Source organism: Aythya marila (assembly GCF_965140915.1).
Source record: "Aythya marila genome assembly, chromosome: 7".
In the NCBI taxonomy this organism is placed as follows: domain Eukaryota; kingdom Metazoa; phylum Chordata; class Aves; order Anseriformes; family Anatidae; genus Aythya; species Aythya marila.
This window is the reverse complement of record NC_139048.1, coordinates 30973371-30998757: the sequence shown is the minus strand read 5'-3', so window position 1 is coordinate 30998757 and position 25387 is coordinate 30973371. Positions and strand designations below refer to the sequence as shown.

The 25387-nt window shown below is 38.7% G+C and overlaps 1 protein-coding gene across 1 annotated transcript in view; it reads left to right on the top strand.

Annotated features, from left to right (window-relative positions):
• The window catches only part of PCDH15 (protocadherin related 15), a 731645-nt gene that overhangs the window by 110341 nt on the left and 595917 nt on the right, over positions 1–25387 (top strand). The gene's annotated exons all lie outside the window — the stretch shown is intronic.

Genomic DNA, 25387 nt, shown 5'->3' with positions numbered 1-25387 from the left:
AGGGATGGGACACCCACAGCTCCTTGGGGCAGCCTGGGACAGGGCCTCACTGCCCTCAGAGGGAAGAATTTCTTCTTAATGTCTAATCTAACCCTCCCCTCTTCTAGTTCAAAGCCATTCCTTCTTTTCCTGTCTCTACACCCTCTGACAAAGAGTCAGTCCCTCTCCAGCTGTCCTACAGCCCCCTTTAGGCACTGGCAGGAAGGGGAGGGCAACCTGATGGCCCTTGATTTTGTTTGCTTGGTTTTGGCTTATTTCAAGGCAGAGAGGTTTTTGTGGAAGGCAATATATCATGAAGATTTGTATGTCTTTCTGAAGTTGCCCAAACAGATTAGAAAATGTTTCTTCTTGGTCCCTTATGGCCTGTAAAAGGTCAACAGATGTAGTAGCCTACACCTTTTGCAGACACTACAGGTCATCCATAGTGGTGTGTTTATAGGGGTGTGTTTTTATCTAATTCAAAGTCAGTAGGTGTTAAGTGATAAAAATTAGGTTTAAAAAAAAACAACAAAAAACAAACAAACAAACAAAAAACCACAACAAAACAAACAAACAAAAAAAAGAAAACTCAAAAGCAATGTACCCTAAGCTTATGGAGTGACAAGTTTTGTAATTTGTGAAACATTTCATATGTAAGCTTTGAACTGTACGTGATGGCTCTTAGAAGTAATCAAAGTGTTCTGTGAGGATATCCATTAGCAAACTTCCTGAGAAAATGAGTAACTTCATTCTGCACTGATTTAGGGTAAAATGTACAAAAAATCTTGCTTCGGAAGACTTTCAGAGACTAAACACCACAATATTTTAATGTTGTAGAGCACAGTCATACAGCTTTACCAGGTATTGTTATGTGTATTTGTCCCTGTGAGGACCAGTGACTGTGTGGATGCTCTTGTTTGAGATGGGTAATGGGCAGCAGGTGGTGGTAGTTGTTGAGAAGGATCTTATGTATCAAGACCCTTTGGCCAAAATCCTCACCAGTGTGTTTTAACGGAACTAGGCAGCCAGGACTAAGGGAAATCCTTGTGCCAACAAATAATTGATTAGATACAAGGACAAGGATTGAGAGTCTACAGTCAGTTCTTGGAGACGAAGGAATTCTCCATTGGCATACCACCAGGATCTCTGATGTTCATTATAGGAACATTAAATGACCTAGAAAAAATGTTTGCGTGTGGGATCAGAAAATTTACTGATGCTAGTGAATTGTTTAGCGGGTACTAAAGATATGAGCTGGCAAGGAGGAGCTGGAGAAGACCTTATGAAAGTGACTGCCATTGAAATGACAGATTAAATTGTATAAATAAATGGAAAGGATGTCCATGGGGAGAAAAATAATTCTGCCTTCATCTCTGAATTGATTGTTACCATTTGGGAACAAGAGTTTGAAGTTACAGTGGATATTACCATAAAAAATATCCAGTCAGTATTTATCAGCAGCGAAACATCAACTTAAATGTTAGGAATTATTCAAGAGGAGTTGAAAGCAGGACAGAGCATCGCTGCCAGTGCTGTCTCACCCTTTCATTGAATGCTGTGTGCCATGCTTGTCCATGTGAAGTGTGGGTGGGTGGAAACAGCGTGGGGAACGGCAATAAGCCAGACACAAGTGTGCAAGATCTTTTGTCTGAGAGATATGTGAGGAGGGTGGGACACTTTGGGCTGGGAAACACAAGGGTGATTTGCTAGTAACACGTTAAATGTCAATCAATAAATTTTAGAAGCTTCATGAGGAGGGTTGGTAGGAATCAGTTACTGATGGCTGCTTAGAGATGAAGAACCGGGTGACCTCAGGTGAAGCTTGCAGGAGATGGGGCTCAATGCAAACAGGAGAGGTGGATCTTCACCCCACTGGGGTTTGGGGAGATGCTGTGGGTGCTGGAAGTTCACACAGACTGAAGGAAAGAGCAGGGGTGGTTTTGAGCAGAAATCCATTCGAAGTTGGTGAGTAACTGAGGGGGAGATAGCTTGAGGCATGCCTGATGAGGAAATGGTTGAACACGGAGAAATCTTCAAGGGGATTTTCTTTGTTGGTGTTCCTCTCACCTGGCTTGTGCTTTCCACAAGACCAGAGGTGAGGCACTGGCTCAGCTCTTCACATGGGGTCCAGCACGGCCCTTTTCATTCTTTGCATTATGCTGCTATTGCCATAGGATCTGCCTGAGTAGCAGGAGGGTAAACATTTCATGAAGCCCGTTAGGAATCTCAGGAGGAAGTACGTGTGTATGTTTTTCTTAAATAAATTCCTTAAAAGATGGATTGGCATGTAATATTTTTTTGGTGTGACAGCTTAAATAGGATGAGCTAACTAGATGATTCAAGATCCATGGATGAAGGCTTAAGATAAAATTATCTTTTCTACCTATTTTGCAGTTTATTTAAAAAAAAAGTTTTGATTGATGTGGATTCTTACCTCTGTGCATATTCACTGTAGCCATATGTCTGAAGAGGAGTGCTTTTGCCTTCCTTGTGTTTATCCTAAATGTCAGGCTGGTGTTTGCAGTTTGACATATACCTGAAGGTAATCTGAAGCTTACAGAGGTAGATTGATTCTCCTGAACAACAGGGAAGTCACTCTCATTTAGAAAATGTCATTCATCTCATTTAGACTTGTAGAATCAGGATTATGCTCCGTTGTTTGACATTAAAAACACACACACACACAACACAAAAACAGTGCCAACAACAACCCCCAAAACCAGGATTGCCTACTCCTTAGAGGTTAAACTTCTGCATTGCTGGATGAATTAATCTTGTTGATTACTTTATACCACATTACTGATATGACATTGTGGCTAAGGAAAACAATAAATCCTTTGCTGGTGTTAGTATCAGCTGTTCGCAAATTGCCTTTTGGGTGGTGGTGTTTGGAAGTGCTGTGTGTTGGAGGAAACAAACTCTTCATTCTCTGCTCTGCTCCCTTCTATGAACTGAGCAGTCTGTTCTGTGAGAGTTTTGGCAGGGGGCTGGCCAGCCACACACGCTGCCCACAAACACAGAAAGGACAGGTTTGCATGGCAAAGTTTCTGGAGAGAAAATACTCCTTATTACAGGCATTTTTAGATGTTACCATCCATGATTTTTGCTCCTAGGTAGGTTCCTAAATCTTTTCTTTCCAGCTCTTTTCTTACAGAAACTTTTTTAGTATAGAAAACTTTTTTTTTTTTTTTTTTTTAATGGAAAATATTGAGAAGGCATTTCAAATCTATTTGGTAAATTGATTTATTGTAAATTGATCATTTTTTGTAAATTGATTGAAATGACCTGCATCAGGTTGTTTTTCCAACTCATCCCAGAAATTGTGAATTCTGTACATTGTTGTAGGTGCTGAGAATCCAGATCTTTTTCTAGGGGCTTATATCAAGGCCAATGTTCCCTTCAAGCTGTCGGGTGCATGGTGCCCAGGAGGGAAGGGTGCCGAGCCGTGGTTACGGCTGCCACGGAGGGCACTGCACCCATGGAGGGACGTGCCGCACAGTGAGGCTTCATGCAGGTGCACTGGGAAGGTTTTTGCTTTTTCTTAACCTTCAACTTCTGTGCTGCTCATGGGCCTAAATATCATCTTGTCAGAAGTTTTTTGAGCTGTTCATTATATTTAGAAGGAAGTGGATGCATTTCAGGTTGGTTTAGTTTCAGTGCCAGTCTTTCCTTCCCAGCCTGAGTGGTGGGAAGCCTCACAGTAAATGTTTCAGGGCAATTTGGGATGAAATCTTTGTGCCAGGGCATACTCTTTGTCCAGTTTAGCATTGGCACACCCATATCACCACTTTCACTTCCTTAAGGAAGTAAAAGGAATCGAAAACATTTAAAACATATTAATTCTGTAAATAAGGCAATTTAACTGTACACCTCAGAGCTCTCGTAGTGTACCAGAAAGACAATGTCTGCTTAAGGTGTGACATTTTTTCCCCTGCATTTCAATGGAAGCAGAATGTCAGCGTTAGAAATACCTAGGATGTGCAATAAGGGCATAAATCCCGCTGCTGTCCTTACAGCTTTCCTGCTGTATTGCCAGGAAGAACAGATACATATCTTGCATGGGAATATTTAACCGAGGGATGGTATCAAATGTTTCAGAAATGCGCATCAATGCTGATTCTGAATGCTGTGTTTCAGTCAGTTGGTGTAGTGTTGTGCTGTGAAAAAAGGGCTTTTATTTGCAAAGGGCCTGTATCAGTAAACATTGTGTTACAACTTTCCAAAGACAAATTAGCCATTGAAATCATTCTGAATAAGAACAGTCCTGTACATGGTTCTGTTTGTTTAGCAATGCTCTATTTCACAAGCAGGGTGAAATGGAAAGCATTCATTCTGAAAAACCTTTGAGGCTTTTATAAGATACCTTGTCTGACTGGATAAGGACTATATGTTTGATGTCTCTTCATTCATATACAGCAAGTGTCTGTTCCCTGATCTTGTACAAACCTCTGACTTTGAGAACATCAACCTAAATCTCTTTGTCACTTTACTTTGGGGAGCCGAGTTTGCTGCATGTAACCTTCATTGTCTGATAAAAAGCTTGTACCCAGACATAGCTTGAGTTACAGGCTGTCTGTCTGTGTGTTTTAAAAAAAACTGCCTCCCCACCGAAGGCTGCTCCTTTAAAAGTGAGACAATAGGTCACTCATATTTCAGAAATCTTTTTTTTTCCTTTTTTTTTTTTTTTTTTAAATAAAAATGTCTTCAATTTCTTGTTACTTACAAACTTCTAGGACTTCACTAGGCCTGTGGCAGAGAGGCCAGAGCTCCTAACCAAGCCAAGAAAAGTGCTGGGTCACCTGCAGACCAAGGGACAGTTGCCACCTTCTTGAGCCTTGGAGTTGGCTCAGTAGTCCAGGAGTCACATATGTATGCCTCCCCACGGGATCAAGTTTGGAAATGAGAGGCAATGTGTAAAAGGATGAGGCAGGAAAATGAAACAGTCCTAAATTGCTTTTATATGCATAAAATATGTGCAGGTGATTGACTGGTTTCTTGTGGGCCAGCTGTAATGCCTACTGTATGTCCATTGATAACTTCTGCTTAGTTGTTAGAAAGCTGGACAAGGGTGTGAAAGTCTGATACGTGGGTAAACTTAGCAATTCAACTTGTTAGTGTGTTATCACAAAGCATTATTATATTACTCATCCATAATTGATCACAAGTACAAACACGGATTTCTTATTTCCCAGTTCATCCCTCCTCAACATGGGATATGCTTGAATTGAGGTTCGACCACTGCTTCCTGTTCCCAGCTCCAGCATCAACTTTATTTTCTAATGAGCAGTTTTCTCAGGTATCTGTGGTGCCTCAGTCTTCTGTAACATGGGAAGAACGGGTCTTTATTTAGTGGTATTGGTATTGATGTAGAGAGAAGTTATACATGTGGTACATTCCTTTCTTTTAATGGTATGAATTGAAGAAGAAAATGTTATTTAATGAATGTGTTAGATTCTGGCAGTGCAGGAGCAGTACTAGGTGGTGGATGCCTCCTTTCTTATGTTTTGAGCCTGAATTCCAGTTTGTGAAGAGCCATTAGTTAGTATCTATGTGTATGTGGATATGCATGTTTCATGTATATACATTTTGTTGTAGGGCTTATGTCTTGTCCATCTTTTTTGCATTTTTAAAGTTGATTTCTCTAAGCATATTTCTCTGGCATATTCATGGGGTAGCATAGTTAGGTCTGATGCTGTTGGCAAGAAAGCAGTACACAAAATCCTTTCTATTACCTCTGACCATGCAAGAAAAATATATGCTAGTGCCAACGACAACGATTCCCAGTATCCTACAAAAAACTGAAGTAGAATACAGTTAGGAGTAATAAATAAACCAGTAATAACAACCTCAGAAACCTTTTGTGGATTGTTACCTTTGTGTTTACACCAGAATTGTTGCTTTGTTGTGGTATCTGTGATTGTGCACAGCTTTACAGTATACAGGCAAAAAGGTTCAGGTACAGAAGAGACTTTGTGATGTACAGTTTGTAACTATATGCTTGAATTCAAAAGAGGTTTTTCAGTAACTTACTGCTTCTGTTTCTTTTTCCTTCTGTGTTGAGTCCATGTCCAAGAGAAGTCTCATTTTGTCTGTCACAAATGTGGCTGTCAGATTTGGAAAGTTTTGTGGACAGTGTTGTGGTAGTGAGACCCTTTCGTGCTTTGCTCACGCTAGGCTCTGCTCCATGAGGGGATATATGCAGTTTGTATTTTACGGAAAAAAGTGACCTTTCATATATGCAGACCAAGTACCTTGGAGGCAAGAGCCTGAAGGTCTGCACCTGTTTTTAGAGGAGGATATCATGGTAAGAATAGGGAAAATAGTAATAGTGGTGGGGGGGAAAAAAAGCACAAACATGATTTGTGTTGTTGGAACTAGTCATGAGCTGCTACACACAGGAGAATCTGCAAGTAGTTAGCATGCTGTAGTATCTTCTAGAGATGGGTGGTTTTAGAGACTACAAAATTCATGTCTAAATTGGAAAATAAAGCAGTAGAGAGGTCAGAGAGAACACAAACGTGTACATCGTCATGCCCTGTAGCACTAAGGCACATCCACAGGTGGGAAGAAACCAGCACTGTAGCTAAAGCAGGGCAGGGGATTAATTTTGACCCTGATTCATACCCCTGTTAATAAAAGGGGGCACTGTGGCTCTCTAATATGCTGTTCAGAAGTTTCCTTCCTTAAAACTGTAACACAGCATGCAGCACACAGCACTGCATATGGAGGTATTGCTAAGAACAAACCTTAGATTGTCCCTGCCAAATTTCTTTAAGGCTTTAGAAGTCTAGGTTGCATCACATGCCACTTTTGTGGGGTTAATCGGTAAATACAATCCAGTCTGCAGTACTTTTCTTGATGATTTCCTGTTGATATTAGTGCCAATTTCTTTTTGCTATTGGCCTAGTTAATACTTCAGTTGCTTCTGGGTCAGATGTGCTGATTGCCAAGGTCATGATTTTTATCAGAAGTCCAGAAGTAATGGGAATTTCATAGCAATTTTCATCACTTTTTTTTTTTTTTTTTACTGAAATGCTTTTTTTTTTTTTTGATTTCTTTATTGCTGTCATCAAGACAATGTATATTCTGACATCTGTTTTAGACCAAGTAAATGACATCTTTATAATCATCAAAGGTGGTTATGGGCACATTAATTTTTCAGTGAACAGTCCAAGAAGATGAAGTGAGAGCATGCAACCATGCCAGATTTCTTCTGGTATCCAACCAATTCTGCTTGCATTCCTTTACGTTGACGTGCTGTTACAAATGAAATCCTTGGTTAATGAAATGAATTGGAATACCCAATTTATAAAAATAGTCAACCAGAATTTGTACATTACAGATAAGGCATACAGATTTGATTCATTTTCTAGCCTGCACCGATTCACTGAAAATTACTGAAAACACACAGGGCTGTAATCTCAGGGCGTATATGTTTCTATACAGCATGGCTCCTAAGGCGAACTGTTCCAAACCCTGGAAATACACAGAACAGGGACTTGCAAGTGTGTTTACATGTAAAACATAACGTTGGGCTGAGCATTAGGTTTGTCCTTTCTCCCACGAGAAACTTCTGCCCAAACCAGATTTTTCTAGTCTTAGCCTGGTTGCTTCTTTCTGTCCTTCTGACTGTCTTTTATTTCTGTCAATTCAGATGATATAAATTTCAATTTCGTTCAATTATGATGATATAAATCATCAGCAGTTGGCAGCCTTACCTTTATTTAAGGTCAAAATCACTTGATATTTGTAGCATTCAAATATCTGGTTATTTTCATGGCTAGCCATTAGAATTTTGTTTCTTTCAATTTACCTTGTTTTGAATGTTTCAATATAAAAGGAATAAATAAGACATGTTTTAATCTTCTAATGAATGTAACGTGCTTGAGCATAGTTTTAGTGCATTACAGGCTGGGATGGCTTCAGCTTTAAAGGTAGAATTTAATATGCAAGCATTTTTGCATATGGTGCAAGGGCATGTGTGCTTAAACAATCACTTATGACTGAATTAAATCTGAATTAACCTAAAGAAAGAAAGAAAGAAAGTATTAAAACTTCAGTAAAAGAGTTACTTAAAAAAAATAAAATCTGTGTATTTATTCGTGTTTAGGTGCTTCAGTTGGGATCATTGCCATGGAATGGGCAGGGCCCCCTGCACCCAGCCCCATCCAGCCTGGCCTTGGGCACTGCCAGGGATGGGGCACCCACAGTTCCTTGGGGCAGCCTGGGACAGGGCCTCACTGCCCTCAGAGGGAAGGATTTCTTCCTCATATCTAACATAAATCTCCTCTGTTTTAGTTTATAACCATCACCCCTTGTCCTATCCCTACACCCCTGATACAGAGTCCCTCCCCAGCTTTTCTGCAGCCCCTTTTAGGCACGGGCAGGCCGCTGACGTCTCCTGGAGCCTTCTCTTCTCATTTCTTTCAAGCCATCCTTCCAGGGATATGTGTGCTATTATTTGTTCCTACTAGCTTGTGTTCTGTAATGAAGCTATTAATTAAGGACAAAGCATCAGTTGAGCAGCTTTATAACGTGTGATGTCACACTTGATTTTTGGTTGTCGTTTTTTCTCCAAAATACGACCTCCACAGTAGATGGAGCACCTTTTGTCACCTGACTGTATTGTTATGACTCTTCTTGGAACTACCTATACTTTTTTCTTGTTGAGATTCTTGACTTCAAACAATATGGAAAGTAATGTTTGATCTTCTTAAGTTGCATTGAACACCTAGCACTTGTGTTCCCATCAATTCTGCCTGCAGTTGTTGATTATCAGCCCTTTAAGCTTGGCAATTCTTGGCACATAATTGATCCAATTTAGTTCGCTCATTGCCCTCACTTACTTTGTTAGTCATCATTCTGTGAGTGTTATTCACTCAAAATAAATGACTGATGTATTTTTGTAATCTGCTGAAGTGAGGCTATTGTTGGTAGATGTACAGGGCAAATGATATTTCTCATCTCTGAATTTCTGATGTTTCAGCTCACAAGGCTTTGTGTTTTTCTGTTTTTTGTTTGTTTGTTTGTTTTTTTGTTTGTTTTTTTGTTTGTTTTGTTTTTGTTTTAATTTGATGGTAGCTACAGAAATGAATTTTTTTCCTCTTTTCGACAGGAAGAGGAAAACCTGTGGTTTCTTGAGGTCACCTACTCTATTCCTTTACAAAGAATTGAAACTTGAAGCTTATCTTTTATGTAGGCTTTTGAGGTCTAAGTTTCTCTGTACAGAGGAGGGAAGCCAAAAAATGGCGTGCGCAATTTCTTTTTTTGGAGAAGTGTTCCCTTTGATGATTTTAGAAAAATGAGAAAATAAGAAGAAAAATGTTCTAAAAAAATTTTTAAAAGACATTTTAGCAAGCCCTGAGGTTAAAGGTGTGCTGTGGCTAATGTAATGAGCTTACTGAGCAGAAGCAACAGGATTCAGGTATGTCACTGCTTCATCTATGGCTGTTGAAATATAATTCCTTTTCTCGCTGAGTAAAGACCTAATTCAGTTTGTTATTTTAACATTTATGAAGACAGAGTTGAAACTTGATGAAAAAAAATCACAGTTGAATAATGTCTTTGGGTGCAACACAGGGTTTACATTAGTATAAACAAATTGTCCTTTGTTTGTGCAGGAGAGAAGCCTGGAGATCCATGTCTCAGTGCCTCTCTCTTACTCGCTTAGTTTCTTTATTCTATGGCAAGTTATCTTGATGACATTCAAATGTGTTAAATACTGCCTGCTATTGCTGTGACTTCAGAACAAAATTGTAGCTGGGAGGTCTTCTGGATGTTTTTCTCTTTGCAGCAGGCATTCTAATAATAAACAGGGCAATGAACAAACAGTTCTGTGCTTCTGTTCAGCACAATGAAGGGGGAACAGATTTGAAGCCTGGGGAAACTGGATTTCCTGAACATTCAAATGAGATCAAGTAATATTATAAATATGCATTGTGCAATCCAGAGAAGATATGTTGATGTATCAGTGTTATTTTTTTGTTCCAGTTCTAAAAAGTTTTCTTTGACAACGCAGGAGGAATAGCTGGAGTACATGCTTCCTAGGGCAAAATGATGGTTCTTCATTAACCAGTTTCTTTCTAGCAATAGGAAATTTCCCTGGCTTCCATGAGTAATGACCTGGAATGGATAGCTCTAATTCCCTCTTCTGGTTATTCACTGGCAACCTGAAACAGTCCTAGTTATGCATTTGCACTTATAGGAAATACCTGTTGAAAGCTCTGCTATTTAGTTTTCTGCTGCATGTAGAGATTAAATTTTTAAGTGCGCAGTGTTTATGCTCATCTCTCAAGACTAGAGCCGTAGAAGTACTTTTTACAGGAGTTAATGTTTGATTACTTTTTCAACTTGACACAGCTTTTAGTACTTGAATTGAAATGGCAAATAAGCGAAGTAATGTACCAGAGATACTTTTGTTTATTGTTCAGAATCACACACTTCTTTGTCTAAAACACAACACTGACAACATTCCAGAGCACTCATAAAGTTGTTGTGTTTTCCACGTTTCTAAGCATAAGTCTTTAGTCTTCAACAACTGAAGTGTTGAATGTCAGAGTCTGATACAGAATTTATTTCTGAAGACAGGATAATTGCTTCCTGCCAAGATCTCTGTTCTGGCACCCTGCTCTGTAACCTGCTTTCTAGCCCCCGCGTAGAATCATGGAGCAGCTCGGGTTGGAAGGGACCTTGAAGGCCATCGGGTTCCCACCCCCTGCCGTGGGCAGGGATGCCACCCACTAGATCAGGTTGTCCAGGGACTCGTCCAGCCTGGTCCTGAACACCTGCCAGGGATGGAGCATCCCCTCCCTTTGCCTGGAAAGGTCAGTGGAGCTACCACTATGTGTCACTGAGGCCATAATAAGGTTCCTTGAACCAATTATAATAATTTGATAATTGGAAGTCCAGTAAGACTGTGTATCCTTTCCCTTATGTATATAAGGTTTTATACTTAAGAGATTTTTTATTTTTCTTTTAATTAATATTAACAGACTTATTTAACACACAAACAACAGCAGCCAGGACAGCTTAGAAATATTATTGGAGGAGACCACTGAGTTTGATTGTCTCTGTAAACTACTATGAAATCCCATTTGTTAATTGATTTCATTCCTCTTAAAAAGAAAATGGACTGATGTGCTTGTCATAGTTACAGGCAATCCTATTTACTATCTTTTTCAGTTTAGAAGAATAAAGCAGCCTAATTTTGGTTTCTTTTGGTTAATTTCCTTTTCTTATGATGAAAAGGTTTTCCGGACCACTGTCAGTCTCCTAGTTTGAGTATGTCCGTGTTTGACCAGTCTTTCTCAAAAACTGTAGATGCCATTTGAGAGAAGGTATTTCTGTGGATGGTTACAACAGCATAGGAGGCAAATGGGATTTGTTGTTAACTACTTCGTAGGTGAGAGTAATACAAAGGGAGGAGAAAGGGCTGGGAAACAGTTCTTTCTTTGTAGAAGGAAGTGTACTTTGGCAAGTAGAAATACAAAACAGAGCTGGTCTTTGCAAGTACTGACTCCAGGGATGACTTGCCCTTCCTGCAAATACCAAACGTGAATATATGTGCAAAGAGGGCAGCGAGCAACTTGGTGCCAACTATGTGCACCTTGTTTCAGAAGTTTGAAATGTGCTGATCCTGGCGCTCTGGAAGGGCCCAAGAGCTGCCTCAGTGCTGTTATCTTTGACTAATGCTATTAATGGAGAATATTCTCATCTGGTGCTACTTTGGAATGACCCCCACACAAAGCAACACATTTACTAGTGCATAGAGACAATGGATTGAGGAGGCAAGTTTCAGTCTTGCTTTTAACAAGTTAGCACACTATTCAAAAGAATGAACTAAGGTTTGTATCAAGCCAGGAGATGCTGTGGTGATGCCAGAAGAAGCATTGTTTCTTACACAGTCTGAGTTTGTTTATTTTTTAACATGTGTGTTAGTGTTCCACAATCAGTCATGTACTCCTTGTTTTTTCCTTTATGGAGCACCTGTGCCTCTCCTAGCACAGAATGGATCGTTTTTATCTCACTATTTGGCAGCCCTTTTTAATGAGTATTTGGATTGTGCCTTGCTTGCTGTATGCTACTCAAATATGACTTTTGAGATTACATTATTTACTTCCTTAAGGACTTTCCTGTATTGATTATCTCTGTGTTATCTGATATTTCACAGAGACTGATTTGTGGTTGTTGTTAACATCCTTGTAAATAAAGAAAATAACATTCTCAGTTTATATAGCCCAATATGAGGTTCTTTAAGATGTGATAGTTAGGAGTACTGAATGTCATCTCACTTCTCAGGCTGTTTTTGCCTTCTGCCTTGTCATTGTCACCCTGTTCCTCTAGTGCTTTGCTTGCCAACCTCCAGCCATGTCTATATGTCTTCTGTCTCAGTTGACTCTAACTCTCCTTCTCATCCAGTACAAAAGTTACTGCGTCAATTTGTTTTGAACTATTTCCTTTTAAGATACAGATACCCTCCTGCACTAGCTGCTGTGGAATCCAGTGAAGGAGTCCTCACTGAGGAGAGATGATGTCTTTATTTTCATTTCTAGTTGTGGTCTGCTATGAAACTTGTGGAGGAGTCCTGACAAAACTTATATTTAAATATATCAGCATTGTCCTAATCTTTGTGGATCTTAGCCAGGTTTTGTGATGACTTTTATCAGTGTCTGTATGCTGTTGTATGTTTTTTTTTCTGTACGAAGATGTATGACTTGTCACAATCACATTTTCATGAGGTGGGAAATGTAAAGGACGTTTTTGATCAAAAAAATGATTGTACATTGAAGAGTGGGAATAGAAGAAGCTCTCAGTGTGTCTTGCAATTCTGAAAGTGAAATGTGATAGCTTACAACTGCTGGGGATTGAGAACAACACCACAAAAGAAATTTGATCTATTTTAGGTTTCATGATTCTCTTTTTAGGGTCCAGGATTGAAGACAGCTTTGTCTCCACAGTAGAATGGTAGGGGGGACAAAATTATGCTTCTACAAAACATTTTCTCTTGCCTATTAAAAGGGTCAGTCTCAAGTCCCCAAATTGTTCTGGTTGCTTGAACATCTGATAAAGTGGGTGTTTGGATCATAATGAGAGCTGCTGGGTGCTGCTAAGTTTTGAAGATTTGATCCCTGGCTGCCAATTGATTAAGCCTAATGCATGCTCAGTTAAGAAGAGCATTTAAAATTCTCTTTGGGAAAAGAGGACATTTCTGCTTAAATGCCCAATACACAGCAGGAACTTAAAGGTGATGAAAAGAGCTTTCCCTTTTCTTTCTGATGTTTTCTGTTGTCTTCTTTATTTCATGGTAGCAAAGAAACATTTTCTATAGAAAACATGAAAATTGCCTTTGCAGTTGATGAAACCTTTCTTTTTAAATGATTAAACCACATAGAGCACGCTGTTACATGCCTCGCTGAATAATGATGACCCCCCATTAAAATAGTTACTGAGATATTCTTTGGAGATGTGAAACCTACACATTCATGTTAAACAGCGCTATAATTAATTTCATTTTTATTGGTCAGGCTCTGTAGTTTCACAAGGATTTATTGATGAATGCGGTTACACAGAGCTCCACATCGGAGGCGCATCTCTTGCATTCAGCTCCTGCAAATCCCACTACAGGCTAAAATCAGATTTGCAGAGCGAAAGTTTAAAGGGAAGTGTGAAAGCAGTCAGATTAAACAAAGTGTGAGGCCAAGCAGGATTGAGGTAGGTTTATAGCAGGATTTCCAAGGCAATGAGAGATTTTTGGGGCTCTGAGAAGTACGAAGAGGAGTTTGGGTTATTTCCATTATTTCTTCTCCAATAGGAAATACATTTAAAAGTGATCCTTCAGAACCTCCTTACCATACTTTAAAACCTTTTTTTTTTTATTTTTTATTTTGTTTTACCTTTAAACATATTACAAATATGGCATGTTTTACTAGGAGAAAAAGTCTTCCCAGTCTAGTTGAAAATTTTTATGTTGATTTGGGTGAGAAAAGAGGTGGGGACCTTTTTATAGTATTGAAAGTGGTTTGTTTCCTTGTTGGACAGAGGATGGAGCCTCAGGAACTGCTTCCCCCCCACCACCACCCACACCTTTTTTTTTGGATAGGTGTGTGTTTGGAGCTGTGAAATGACTCATATTTCACAGTGGCCATATTCAGCTATTCGTGAGCAGCTCTGTCTTAAGGGACCAGCATCCTTGCATGGTGGCATCTCTCTTTTTCCTGTGCAGACACTAGCAAAGAATTCCAAGAAAAAAAAAGCTGGCACTCAATGACTTCACCTTCTTCAATTTTGTATCTGTATGGGTTGTCCTTGACAAGTTTTCAGACACAGGAGTCACTGTCAATAAATAAATAAACAGGTAAACTGGGATAAACCGAGTTACGTTGTTGTTAAATTAATGGATTCTAGGGGTGTTCTTTTCAGAGAACACTGACAGGCTATAAACATACCAGACAATTGATACCTAATTCATCTAAGTTCATAGGATAAATTTCAGAAAAGTTTTAAAAGCATTTGCGAATTGGCACATTATGAAGTCTGGGTGAAAGCTGGGGCAGACCACCTTATAGCAGAGCTCTTACAATCACTAGTTCAAATCCGTCTTAGTGTGTGTGTCTGTGTAAGGTAAAATGTGTGTAAGACAAATTTATTCTCCATGAGATACCATATGTATCTGTCTGCAATCAGATTGACTTACAGATCTCTGCAAGTAAAAGGTTTCATTTCTTCTCCTTGTCCCTTATGTTCTTCATGTTACTCTATTCTGTTAGTCTGATTAGAACTTCACTACTCTTAATTAAGTTTGGTACTTTTATTTGTGTATGTAACATCATCTAATTTCTTAGCATCCTAATGTGAAAAAGCAACACGAATAAAAGAATAAAAGAATAAAGAGGCCATCCACTACAGGACCTTAACGTCTTCTACTGTTGCTTATTGTGAAAATAATGTTAGTACTCTGTCCAGTTCTTCTCTTTGTACTGTCATCTTGAGCCCATGGAGAGACTCAGCTTTAAGTCAGTCCTTGCATTACAGTTTCAGTTCTAGCTAGTATTTTGCTGCATTATACATGGAACATGCTCACATGTTAGGAGTAAAGTGAGGGTAGATGGGGAAGTGCTCAAGAGAAACAGAGAAAGAAAGGAGAAAAAATAAAAAAGCTCCTATACCCTAATAGCATTGCTACCTATTGAAGCCAGATGTGGAAATTCCATTTTTGTTGTTTGAATTGATTCTAATCCATTTTTCTAACAGGTTGGTGTAAAGCCAAAAAGACTGTCAGCTTCTCATGGAGGATTAAAATGCAAAACCATTCAATACTCCATGAAGACCTCCATGAATTACGACAATGGAGCTGGAGAAGGCTCATTCCCTTGTCTCCTCTTAGCTCCATTGAGGTGAGGAAGGCACACAGAAAGTTGTATGTGTTTACGTTGGTAAATAACCATATGTTTTGTACATTCCTGATTTCCTTGTATGCATGGAATATGGCTCCATTGTAGCATGCTCTCAGATACTGTTATTTTATTAAAAACAAAAAAGAAACAAGTCTAAGATGTTGTCTGTCTTGGTAAGGATAAGACCAAATATAAATAAATCCAAGAGCTTTCAGACAGTATTGGTTCTCTGAAGTCCGATTTGATTTAATGAACTGGAAATAAAACTTCATATCACAGTATACCTATCCATAGCTCCTCCTTAGACCCTCCCCAAATAGCCATACAGTCTTGATTAAATATTTTATTGAAGCATAAAAGAAATTTTAACCTTTCCTATTATAGAGATCACAAGGTAAAGGTCTGCTAGTATAAATAACAAAGAGTGCTCCTATATTGATTCTGTCTGCTTTTGCTACACCCACTGATGTCCCCTATCCTTTAGCAATTTTCAGGGACAGATAACTAATTCTGCAGAGATCCTTTCACTGAAATGACAATTTCACAGCTCTCTATTGGGACCGTCACGAGTGTGATCAGATTTTCAATCTGCAAACACTTATTGATTTGCCTTTCTAAAAACTTCCTAAGAAATCCCACCTGGGAAAATAATTTCTCCAAACTCTATCAATCTCTCTTACATATTCTACAAAAGAATAGTAATCTTTTAAATAGAGCTCCAATTGTTTGTTCTTGATAGAATGTGAAATTAAATAACCCGAACTGGTGTGCAGTTACAATGGTCGGTTTAGAATGATACATAAAAATAGATTATCTGTCTACGTTTAGGATATGTACATGTAATATGTAATCAAAATCAGATACATCCTCCTCAGGGTTGTTTTGCGGGCTTTGTTTAGTAATTGAAATGTTGGTGGTATTTTAGGACTTTCATGCTGGTGCCACTATGGATACAGCTTATATTGGAAAGCCATTTAGCGCTGAAGTATGCATAGGTCAGAAGGTGTCACATTAAAAGGATTTAATTCATATATATGATGTTGTATACATTCTGTAAGAAATATGGTGGATTAGGTCATTAGGTCAGAATTTGATAGGGTGCTCCACAAGTAAAACAGTGCCTCACTTTATTGCAGAGCACTGTATAGTGTGTTTTGCTCCATCTTTTATTGTTTTTATACGCTTGAATGCCATAAACTTAAATCCTGAATTACTGATTGCATTAACCTTGAGTGACTCTAAGAGGTGAGGTGTAGTTTTGCCAAGCTGGACAAGATCCCTGTGATAAATTTGGAAGAAGGTTTTGTGATGCAAGTTGCTAAATGGTGTCGAGAATGGCCATGATGGTGAGTTTGGGGTGTTTTATTCATCTTGTGTGTTGTTTTTTTTTGTCTTTTTTTTTTTCTTCATTAAATTTGTATGCGAGTCTAAGTAGGGAAGACCTGAAAGCAAACCCAAGCAGGTATAAGATTCTGCTATCATTTCAGTGAAGAAGATTCAGATTACCCTGAAAAACTTGGATCATGGCATGTCAATGCCTTAACGCAAAAACATCTCATGGATATGGTGTAGGGAGAGTTCAGTGTAGTCAGTGGGGCTGCTTCAGTGTCACGTCAGCCCACGAGTGCAACATGTACTGACCCAGGCAGATTGTAACAGAGATGGAAAAGTGCTCATAATTCAAGTTTCCATCATCTACTTTCATTAGGTCTGTCCTCAATTGATCTTCTTTGTACGTTTTGTGTGGTGTGCAAAAGATAGGGCAGAAGAGCTCTGGAGAAATGAGGAAAATGAATGTGAAAAAATGCTCAGTTTTGTGTGAAACGATTTCGATTGGAAGTTCTGTAAGTTCTTTCTGGCATTAATGAATTTTGTCAGAGAAATTCTCTAGCTTGAAGGTGGTAGGAAGATCTAATTCCAGAAAAGATGTGAAGAAAGTAAATTTTCCTGCATTTCCAAGTTATCACATGTGAGGCACAGGTGACTGAAACTGAAAGTTAGAGGATGCCTCTTCATGGAATATCAGTATCAGCTGAAGGGCAGAGGTCATGGTTTTTTATTTATTTTGCACAGAGCAGTGTTTGACACTCAGATGTGTAACAAATTCTGTCTGAACTGATGTGAGAAAAAGATCAGTCATAGAAAGAAAGTCACAGAAATGGAGGTATTTTTGATCATTGCTCCTCTGTCCTTGAATCTAAGCCAACATGACTATCCAAGTTGAAAGATGAAATTCAGAGCTGCCCTGCTTTGTTACTAGCACAAGAGCAAGCAAGTAAAGAAAAGTAGCAAAACTACCAAGAGGAGCAGCAGAAGACAATCAGAGACCTCTGGAGTTTGCCATATTTTGATGACAGTCATAGGTGCTGCCTGAGTTTCCCTTTCCCCACCCAATAAATATGCGTTAGAGATCCATGGTTTTGTCAGTTCCTATGCAATGCAACCCCCTAAAGTTTTACTCTCTGCACCTTTGAATTTATTTATGACTGTAGTAAGTATAATTAGTATAGGATCTTATTCTAAGTCAAAGAGCTATAACACAACAGTGGTTTTGGACCTGTCTCGTGTTTACCTTGATTTTCTGGGTCAAGTTATCTTTCTTAGTACTTTTTAATGGAAATATTTGAAGCAGAGTTCCTGCTGTGCTGAGAGCATCACAGCTATTTGTATTCACTCTAAAAAATAAATATGTAGGCAACTAGGGAAATATTTTCAATATGAAGTGTTTAAAAAGGAGAAACGGAAATAGTTGACAACAATATAAACCATATATGTGTGTGATACACATAGGTTGCTTTTATAGATAGTAGATGTAGTCTGGATGTGGCTAAAGTGTGTGTGTGTTGTGTTTATTTATTAATTTATTTATTTTGGAAAGACACAGTTTCTCTTTGTGCTCCAGAGAACTAAAAACAGTTTCTGTGGCTGTGCACCTGAGCTAAAACTCTGCAGAATGGTGAATTATCACCAAAATCATGGAGCTGTGCTGATCTTTCGTGCAGTTTTTGATGGGCTCACAGAATAATTCAGAACAAGCTCTTGTCTGCCCACAGCACATTTCCTTTATCGATGTAGCCACAAGATGAGCATTAACCAGTCTATTTGTATTCATATCTGCGAAGAATGCAATTTTTGATAAGATTTTAAATGCCTGAAATATTTTTGAATTCTTGGTGGAGGGAGAAAGAAGAAAATACTGAAGCTTAAAAGAATTTTATAACTTTAAATGATGAATTTAACAAATATAATCTAATCTTCACACTACTTCTCTTTCTTCCTTTCCCCGTGGTTGAGCTACCAAACAGTACTTTCAACACCAAGAATGGTATTTGACTATGGAGTTGGCTGAATATGTTGCTTTTATGTAGATTTAGTACTAAAGCAACAGAAACAGATAACTGTGAGTTTTAAAGGCAAGAGTGTTGATCTGCTTGAGGGTAGGAGGGCTCTGCAGAGGGATCTGGGTAGGCCGGACCGATGAGCTGAGGCCAACTGTGTGAGGTTTAGCAAGGCCAAATGCTGGGTCCTGCACCTGGGGTGCAACAACCCCAAGCAACACTATGGGCTGGGGGCAGAGTGGCTGGAAAGCTGCCCGCTGGAAAGGGATCTGGGAGTATTGGTGGATAGTTGGCTGAATATGAGCCAGCGGTGTGCTCAGGTGGTCGAGAAGGCCAACAGCAACCTGGCTTGTATCAGGAATAGTGCGGCCAGGAAGTGATTGTCCCCCTGTACTCGGCTCTGCTGAGGCAGCATCACGAGTACTGTGTTCAATTTTGGGCCCTCACTACAAGAAGGACATGCAGGCCCTGGAGCATGTACAGAGCAGGGCTACAAAGCTGGTGAAGGGCCTGGCCCACAAGTCCTGTGAGGAGCAGCTGAGGTCACTGGGGGTGTTTGGTCTGGAGAAGAGGAGGCTCAGGGGAGACTTTATTGCTCCCTGCAGGTACCCCAAGAAGGCTGCAGTGGGGTGGGGGTCGGCCTCTTCTCCCAAGCAACCAGTGGTAGGACAAGAAGAAATGGCCTCAAGTTGTGCCAGGGGAGGTTTAAGTTGGGTATTACAAAAACTTTCTGCACTGAAAGGGTTGTGAGGTGTTGGAACAGGCTGCCCAGGGAAGTGGTTGAGTCACCATCCCTGGAGGTCTTCAGAAGACATGTAGATGTGCTTAGGGACGTGGTTTAGTGATAGACTTGGCAGTGCTAGGTTATCAGTTGGACTTGATGATCTTAGAGGTCTTTTCCAACCAAAATGATTCTATAATTCTATAAGAGAGCACAACAAATGTTACAGGTTCTGGTCTTTGCAATGAGATACTCATTTTTTTCCTTGAGCCAGACTATGACAGTTTTCAGTTCTTCTGCTAGTTTTTGCCTCAGTTGTTAGGCCATTCTTTGTAGGATACAGCATATGTGCAATACATGTTCATAGTAACAGACATTTTGGCTTTTGGTTCCCTTGTTTTCCTTTATTGTACAAACACTTTATTGGATTTAATTATTATTTTATTAATATTAATTCGTTATTTCTTTTAAAAAGGATAAATTGATATATAAAAGATACTGATGTTACAACAGATTTAAGGAGAACTTCAGAAGTTTGAATTTTACTTGTGTAGTGTGTATATCTACTACGAAATACAGGATTTTCTTGAGCTGAGTAAGTTTCTGCATTTTTTTTTCTCAGTCAGTACTATTGTGCTGAACAGCAGGTACCCTAGTGATGTTAGCTTAATTTAAAGTCTTATCATAAATACTAATTTATTCATTATACTTTAGTGTTTCGTAAGGATTACTTAATTATTCCTTTCTTTTTGCACATTAACTGACCGCTGACCACATGTATTTGTTAAGCAAGCCTGTGTGACAGCAAAGTATATATACCTAGAAAAAAAAAAAGTTTAATTTCACCTTCCTAACACAATTAGCTGACCACTATTGTTGCATCTTTGCACAGTTGGCTGACTGCATTTTTGCATACTTCTGTCAGCCTTGTAATATGCTGTTGAGTTGTTATGTGCTAAAATTCCTGAACTGTGTGCTCTGCTAGTATTTTTTTTTTTTCTTTCTTTCTGGACTTTACAGGTGTAAGTAAAAACTTTATTGATCAATCTGCAAGCTTTAGTAGTTGTGTTTAATATGCATTGCTGGCTAAGCTATATACCTTAGTAGAGTCAGTTTAAATGTTATGGGATTTCACTGCAAACTGTCCTGATAGTCTTGCTTTAAGGATTTACTGATGTGCTGCCTTTGACTTTTTAAAAGGCTTAATTCAGTCAGTATGCTGTTTAATGTTTGACAAATTTTACTCAGGCTCAAATAAAAATTTAGATTTCATTAACCCACAGTTCTGGCTAACACTGTAGTATAATTGTATTTTTTACTGACATGAATGCAGTTTTGATATAATAATTAAGAGTAAGCCATGCTTTATAACTGCCTAGGGAAATGTATTACAGTGGTATTTTTGAAAAATATGAAATTCTGCACAAGATATATAAAATATTAATATAAAAATAATAACAATTAGATGTTTGCTATATCATAAATGTTAGTACATAAATAGAAGAGGTTTGATAGGTAACATGCAGCTGTATTCTCATGTATGTCTTCTATCTCTTGCTGCAGAAAGCAAGAATGTGGCCAAAAAAATGACAAGTATCTTTCCTTGTGTCTTTTTAAATTGGAGCTCAAAATGGATGATTTCTATGTCTATATAACTCTATTGTGTCTTTAATATATTCATTTTTACAGTTTAAGATGGCTTTTTACAATTGTGATCTTAGCTTTTACAGATTCTGTAGGCAAGCTTGTCTGCTCTGCACTATGGTGGTATTATTGTTCCTAAGTATAAGAGTAACAAGTCAGATCTGACTTCCCTTTTCATATCATAAATGATATTCATGCTGAACTCATGATCCTCAGTGATTAGCACATTATCTTGTATAAGTAAGAATATTATAGTTCATTTATGATCAAGGTGCTGTGATAAAATGTGCCTATTTTCGTGCTTAGTGAGAAAATTTGTGAGATGAAGTTCTTAATTATTTCCCTGCTTTTCATTGCATTGTAATGCTGTAATGATAGGTATGCAGTTGTTTCAGACTTTACTTCAGAGACCCAGCTAGAGTTGCTATGTTACTCCTTGTTTAGATCTACCTTAGTTTTAGATCATAATAATGTGCTATGATATGCTGCTCATGCTGGTAAAACAGAATATAATTTCATTGCCACTGACAAATTCATGTGTCTTTACTGCAAAGGAAAATTGGCCACTCTCATTGCACAGTCTACTGTTACATCTTCTGCTGTCCTTTCTTGCAAGCAATTTAGGCATTTTTTTTAATCACCACTTGGGCAATTCCCAGCTTCTCTTCCTGTACAACTATATTCTTCACTTATCACCATTGTGACTGAAAGTTGGAAGGACTCTGCAGAAAGCAATTCTAAGGAAGATGTTCTCAGGGCAGCATTCATCATCCCTTTGGCTTCTAGGATGACTGCTGTAGTAGTGAGGAACCAAGGACGGGGAGTACAAATAATTCAGGCGGCAAGGCTCAGGTCCACCCTCCTGCTCAGAGCAGGGAGGCTCTGGCTCAGGCCAAATTATTTTTGTACATAAAATATTTGCATTGAGGGTATATATCTGGAGCTAATGATATTTATTTCAGTGTCAGCCTTTTGAACAGTTCAGTGTCTGGAAGGTTAGAAGAGTATTTTAGGACAGGGATTACTCAGACTAAGGGAGGAGGTCAAAGCCCTCTGCAAGTGTCCTTTAATGATGCAGATATCTCCATCTTTTTTTTTTTTTTTTTTTTTTAAATAGCTGGAAGATTACTGTCGGTATTAAATCCGTGTGTGTGACACTGTTATACAACTTTTCAGTTCCACCTGTTTGCCATTTGATATGCAGAATGATCAGGATTACTTAGAAGCATCTCAGTGGTAGAAATGATTTTAGTAAAGCAGTAACATAAATGAGGCACAAAACCTTGTGCCTCTTCCCTTCAACTTCCCTACAGAAGTTGACTCATATTTAGGTAGCAACCTCTGAGTGACTTACAGTAGCTTTTCAATTAACTAACTTCAGCTCAGCTCTTTTTCTTTCCACATTGTTTCATGAATGGCCCTAAGTAGCTGCAGAAAACCTGAATGAACTGCTGGACAAGAAATGAAAGAGATTAAAGAGAAAAGATTTAAAAGCGACAGAAGTATTTGAAAGTAATCCACACAAAGGTGGTGATTGTATACTTAATCGTTCTTCAGTCTGATCGGGTGTTTTGAAGGACTGGAATAATTGAAGAATCCTGCATGAGCCACTTTTCTTGAATAATTTCAGCTCAGCTTCTGCTTCTACTCCCTACCAGTCCTCAGATATATGGTGGATTTTCTTTTGAAATGACTGGCTATGGTTTGATCCACTTTTGCAAACTGCTTCTATTACCATGTACAGTGATGAAATTCCCATAAAACGTGAGGAGAATGTTTTAGCTTGATAGTTCACATAACAGCAAAGTCTATGATTTTTTTTTTTTTTTTTGATATCTTATTGCCTCATATCTCATATACACCCACACTGTGCTCCATGGAGAAATGTCTTCAGCAGTGGCATGAACGGGCAAGAAGGATGTGGTGGCACTAAAATCTGCCACCTGCAGTTAGTTAAACATCAGCAGAGGTGCATGTTGAAGGTCAATCAGAGAAGAATGAACACTGTGGCCTAAATTTTTTTAAGGCTAGGAAGAAGACTTGTGTATTGAGTAAGAACTCAAAGGATCCAAAAGAGTGAAAGAGAAGTCTTCTGTATTGTAGCTGATGTGTCTGGTAGGTCTTACCAGGCAGTTGGTCAAACGGCTCTTTATTTAGCAGCCAATTCAAGAAGTCTAGATTAATTGATCTGAATAGTCTAATTCTGCTCTCCCCATTACTGTAGATCATCCTGTCACAGACAAATGGGCTCCTGAATTCAATTCTGTTCACTTAATGTCTTTCATAATTGTAACTGTGCATCATTCTAGCCTAAGTATTGCCTCTTGTTTTTAATAGCAGCTGCAAGTGTGTGGAGGAACAGTTTCTTCTGGGTGCATAAAGTGATAAACTAAATAGGTCACTGAAACTGTAGCCTCTGTGTGAATGTGCTGACTTGGTCTGGATCTGTTCTATGAAATGTCACAGATTTCCATTTAAAACTGTTCTAAGTGAAGTTTTTTACGGTATGTATAAAGGCTGCAAGCACATGACTGTTGTTGTGCATTGAGCAAGTCCTTATGGATTTCTTAATCCTCTCACTGTGGCATGCTGAAAATCCTGCGTCTACCCTAAAGCATTGCATGGAAGAGTTCAAAAGAGGTATGTTGGTCCAGCACCATATTTGATCAGAAAATTACTACCAAAATTGCTAGTGTTATGTGCAACTTCCATATGGGTTTGTCATTGTCATCATTGCGGTTGATCAACCATCATTTTGTGAAACACCATCTTGGTGTTTATAAATGAGCTATCCAAACATTGACTAATTTGCAATTAGTCTTATAGCTGTTATCTGTAATACTATTAAGTCTTACTTCAATAAGACAGATCCGTCTGATCTTCTGCCAGTCTTATGGACTGATTGTAGTCATAAACTTGAGCTGTCAAAAAGCAACAGCCCCAGTGGATTGGTTATATTGTGTAGTATGGGAGTGATCTGAAAAATGTCAGCTTTCATATTCTTTTACTTGATAGAAAGACAATCTCCTTGCTAAAAGTAAAAGAGTTGATTTATTGGTACCTTTCCTAAAATTAAAAATGCATGGTAACATAATATCTGACTGTCTCAAATACCAAGATCTTGCACCTTGCTTTCGTCAGGACCTTGCTCTCCTTGCACCAGGTCAAGGTTCTGGGTCTGAAAGGACCAGTCTAATTGTGGTACTCATCCCTAAGATGGTGTTCTTGCAAAACTTTAGAAAAAAATCATTCAAATTTGAACTTTTGTAAATATGAGTACAGGTCTTACTAGTTCAAATCTTCATATTGCAAGTAGCTGCAAGGTAAAAGCAGGATTATAAAGGACAATGTTGTTATAAAGTGAATGTATATTACCCACTACTCTGTATTTTATATTTATTATGCCATATGTGCGGAGAGCACTTATGCAGTGTTGTTTTACCCTGCAGATGACAAACTTACTATAGGAAGACTTTTGGTTGCTTTTTTTTTTTTTTTTTCTCCCTTTGCCAAGTCCTTGGTTAAGGCTCTTTACCAGAGCCTTGCAAAACTAGCTGAACACATTGTGTGGCACACAGACATATTAGACTTAGGAAGAACCCCTTCTAATCATAAGGGAAATTTAAGGGAAAAATGTGTGTGTGTGCATCTGTCTTTGCAGATGCAGTTGGTAAAGACAAAGCACGTGGTGTTGTATGAAGCTTACTGCTACTCCAATACACTTACTGCTCCTTGCCAGCACTTGAAGTGCTGTGAAATGTAAAATATTGCGCCATTCTGGCAGGAGAGCATGGGCTTGAGACTATAATCTTTGGGAGAAGTTTGTTTAAAATCATTATAATATTTAGCAGGCATCCAACTTTCTAACATAAAAATGTTAGAACAGTAACTGATGTGAGATGCATTGCAAATACAATTACAGATACAAATATCCTGTCAAGACTAGATCTTGGAGAAGGAGCAGTATTTTATCAGGGACATTTTAAATAACACACAAAGAAAATCTGCACGATGTTCATGTGGAGATTTATGTTTACAGGTTTGATGCATCTCCTAGTGATATCATATCCCTGTGGAGTCAGAAACTTGATACAACATCAGTATACAATTGAAAATAACTGCAGAATAGTCACTTGGACCCAAATGACTGTGTTTATCTTTTTGCTCGCTAATTGCTTCACTTAGGAAATAAATTTCAGGAGTTACTGCAGCATAGATGCCATTCAGAACCTCCCAGTCCCAATTTGGCTGTCTGTTTCCTGTCTCAGTGGATTTTAGACAAAATTTCTCTGTCTTTGTGCTGTGCTAATGGA